Source organism: Schistocerca nitens, chromosome 1 (assembly GCF_023898315.1).
Source record: "Schistocerca nitens isolate TAMUIC-IGC-003100 chromosome 1, iqSchNite1.1, whole genome shotgun sequence".
Lineage (NCBI taxonomy): Eukaryota > Metazoa > Arthropoda > Insecta > Orthoptera > Acrididae > Schistocerca > Schistocerca nitens.
Window position 1 is genome coordinate 1,218,717,580 of NC_064614.1, and position 4,090 is coordinate 1,218,721,669.

At 47.8% G+C, this 4,090-nt stretch overlaps 1 non-coding gene across 1 annotated transcript; it reads right to left on the reverse strand.

Annotated features, from left to right (window-relative positions):
- Positions 1 to 1,046: 1,046 nt before the first annotated feature.
- Trnas-cga (transfer RNA serine (anticodon CGA)) lies at positions 1,047 to 1,121 on the reverse strand. Its single transcript has one exon. It is a non-coding gene; the product is annotated as a tRNA-Ser (tRNA).
- Positions 1,122 to 4,090: the final 2,969 nt, after the last annotated feature.

Consider the following 4,090-nt stretch of genomic DNA (forward strand, 5'->3'; position numbering starts at 1 on the left):
CTCCTTTCAAGACACTGTCCTTTCCGTTCAACTGCTCTTCCAAGTACTTTGCTGTCTCTGACAGAATTACAATGTCATCAGCGAACCTCAAAGTTTTTATTTCTTCTCCTTGGATTTTAATAGCTTCGCCAAATTTTTCTTTTGTTCCCTTTACTGCTTGCTCAATATACAGATTGAATAGCATCGGGGAGAGGCTACAACCCTGTCTCACTCCCTTCCCAACCACTGCTTCCCTTTCACGTGCCTCGACTCTTCTAACCGCCATCTGGTTTCTGTACAAATTGTAAATAGCCTTTCGCTCCCTGTATTTTACTCTGCAACCTTCAGAATTTGAAAGAGAGTATTCCAGTCAACATTGTCGAAAGATTTCTGTACAAATGCTAGTAACGAAGGTTTGCCTTTTCTTAATATACCTTCTAAGGTAAGTCGTACGGTCTGGTATGTAATTTATTTTCATAGCAGGACCGCTTTGATTGTCATTCGCGGCATCTTATAGCACAGAAGTACGTCGACGGCATTGTGTGCACCATTTTGTTGCCTTGCATGGTAAGCCATCCTGGGCTTTCATTTCAGCGAGGTAATGTCCGCCCGCACACGGCGAGCGTTTCTACTGCTTGTCTTCGTGCTTGCCAAACCGTGCCCCGGTCAGTAGCAAAGTCGTCGTATCTCTTCCCACCTGAGAACGACTGGAGCATTGTGGCCAGAATCCTCCAACCATCTCGGGATTGCCCCAATCGGACAGAATTTGGCGCTATATCCCTCAGAGGCCATCCAACAACTATGAAAAACTGTGTTCCTATGGGCCAGAGCTGGACCAACATGTTCCTGACTTGCTCAATTTGTGTAACTCTTTCTCTTGTATAAATCATCCATTTTTTCTGAAATTTTGGTCAGTTGTCTTTCTGTACACGTACATCAAATCTACCGATTTGTTCTGCTGCAGTTTGATGTCGGCGAACCTAATCATCAAGGATAAAACAACGAGGTTTACTAGGAGATTTTCACTCTGTGCGCTGATATGAAACTTCCTGGCAGATTAAAACTGTTTGCCGGACCGAGACTCGAACTCGGGACCTTTGCCTTTCGCGGGCAAGTGCTCTACCAACTGAGCTACCCAAGCATGACTCACGCCCCGTCCTCACAGCTTCAGTTCCGCCAGTACCTCGTCTCCTACCTTCCAAACTTTACAGAAGCTTTCTTTCAGCAGTGCTAGTTCTGCAAGGTTCGCAGGAGAGCTTCTGTAAAGTTTCGAAAGTAGGAGACGAGGAAAGTAAAGCTGTGAGGAGGGGGCGTGAGCCGTGCTTGGGTAGTTCAGTTGGAAGAGCACTTGCCCGCGAAAGGCAAAAGCCCCGACTTCGAGTCTCGGTCCGGCACACAGTTTTAATCTGCCAGGAAGTTTCATATAAGGTTTACTATTCTTGCTACATACTGACAAGTATTCAGTTTCACTTGAATTATCTAATCAGCTCTTTCGGATAATTATTTCGCGGTGCGTCTTTTTTTTTGTCTTGGAGTGTATGTTCAACTGTTTACAGAGTTTTTTGTGCTATGGGTACGGTACCCACACGATCAGCTCAGCCTCTGAGAGGTGGCGTTAGCAGACAGCGCGTACACAGGGTCAGCGCCAGACGTGGCCCCCGCGTTTTTCCAGGCAACGCGGCTGCCCGTGTGATTTACCGCAGGGTTGCTGCGGCTATCGCAGACACGCTGCATATTCGTGGCCGGCGGCAGGTGGGGTCCGGGCAGTGGCGGCCGCATCCCTCCACAGACCTCCCATCGGGGTTGCCTTATTTGCCCGCCCGTATCTCTACTGCCCAACTCGTGCACGCACCACACTCCTAGTTTCTCATACATCTTGCCCCCCGCCTCCGCCCCCCCCCCCTCTCTCTCTCTCTCTCTCTCTCTCTCTCTCTCTCTCTCTCTCTGTCACACACACACACACACACACACACACACACACACACACACACACACATATATTCACTCGCTCACTCCGAAGTTTACGCTCCCCTCCCCTCTCAATTCCTTTTTGTGCCCTTCACGAGTGAATGTTAGAATTTCTCTTTCCACTTCTTTTATAACTCTGCTCTGTGAGCTGGTAAACTTCCTAGCAATGACAAGAATACGGTTTATTATCAATACCAACGTGACATTTCCCTGTTTCATGAGAGTAATGATCAAGAAGTGTTGTGCTGGACATGTCAGAAATGAGCTTCGTTCCTCAAATTTAAAACTGTGTAAGTGGAAAGTGTAATACTATCTATTACTAGTCTGACATTCATTAAACGCTGTGGGGATGTAAATCACATAACAAGAATTAAATGACTGAACTATTTATTCTATTTGGAATCTATGACCAGCATGAACATTAGTGCGAGGTGTGACTTCCTGGGCACAAACAGACTTTTGTATTTGTCGTGGCATTGAACCAAACAATCTCTGAATATCACCTTGAGCAATTTCTTGACATGCTGCGTCAGTTCGTAAGGACTGCTGGTGGGAATCTGCTTTGAAAATGTAAGTCATCCTATCGCATCTCAGACAGCCTCAGAAAGTAATAAACCAGTGGACTCAGAACGACCATCAAGGATCCATCCTTTACTCAACGTGTTTGCAGTGTGAACTGCAGGATCAGGTATTGCATTGTTCTGCTGGAATATGCTATCTGTTACAATCAGTTCTGTTGCCAAATCTAAGAGCTCCCCAAGATTCCACGGTGTTCACAGGTATGGTGTCAACCTGACTGCCACATACAGAAGCAAGACTTAACGCTACACACACACACACACACACACACACACACACACACACACACACAATACATATCTCAGGATGTATGTATGTATGTATGTAAGTATATATGTATAGCCAGCATCTCCTTCTAAAGCGACTTCAGCCAAATCTGGCACACATACAATAATATGAATATATGAAAGCATTGTGGGGGCTATGATCTCCTACCTCCTATAGAAGGGGAGATACAGGTAAAAAAGCGATCTCTATCCTCAACATGTAGGCTTCCTTGCACAACAAGTGTGGTGTGTGGGTACTAATGGCATGTCTTTCAGGGGATACACTGAGCAGAGAGATTTGGTGGCGGGGGGGGGGGGGGGGCGGCAGACATGGATAGTGATAGAGACAGGGAGGATAAATCGAGCAAAGGAAGTGGTGAGGAGAAGATGGACAGAGGGAGGGGGGAGGATGGGATGGACAGAAGAAGTGCGTTCTGCAGATAGTATTCTGTGAAAGTACTAAATGTGCACCGATGGGTACAGCTGAGCAGATATATATATATATGGATAGTGAGAGGGGGAAGGAGGATGGGAGGTGGGAGAGATGGATAGTGGGAGTGGGGATGGATCAGGTAGACAGAGAGAGGATCAGGAGGAGATGGTCAGAGAGGAAGGGAGGACGAGGTGGACAGACTGAGACGGGGGGATGGGTCCATGTGTGCAATATATATACACTCCTGGAAATTGAAATAAGAACACCGTGAATTCATTGTCCCAGGAAGGGGAAACTTTATTGACACATTCCTGGGGTCAGATACATCACATGATCACACTGACAGAACCACAGGCACATAGACACAGGCAACAGAGCATGCACAATGTCGGCACTAGTACAGTGTATATCCACCTTTCGCAGCAATGCAGGCTGCTATTCTCCCATGGAGACGATCGCTGGATGTAGTCCTGTGGAACGGCTTGCCATGCCATTTCCACCTGGCGCCTCAGTTGGACCAGCGTTCGTGCTGGACGTGCAGACCGCGTGAGACGACGCTTCATCCAGTCCCAAACATGCTCAATGGGGGACAGATCCGGAGATCTTGCTGGCCAGGGTAGTTGACTTACACCTTCTAGAGCACGTTGGGTGGCACGGGATACATGCGGACGTGCATTGTCCTGTTGGAACAGCAAGTTCCCTTGCCGGTCTAGGAATGGTAGAACGATGGGTTCGATGACGGTTTGGACGTACCGTGCACTATTCAGTGTCCCCTCGACGATCACCAGTGGTGTACGGCCAGTGTAGGAGATCGCTCCCCACACCATGATGCCGGGTGTTGGCCCTGTGTGCCTCGGTCGTATGC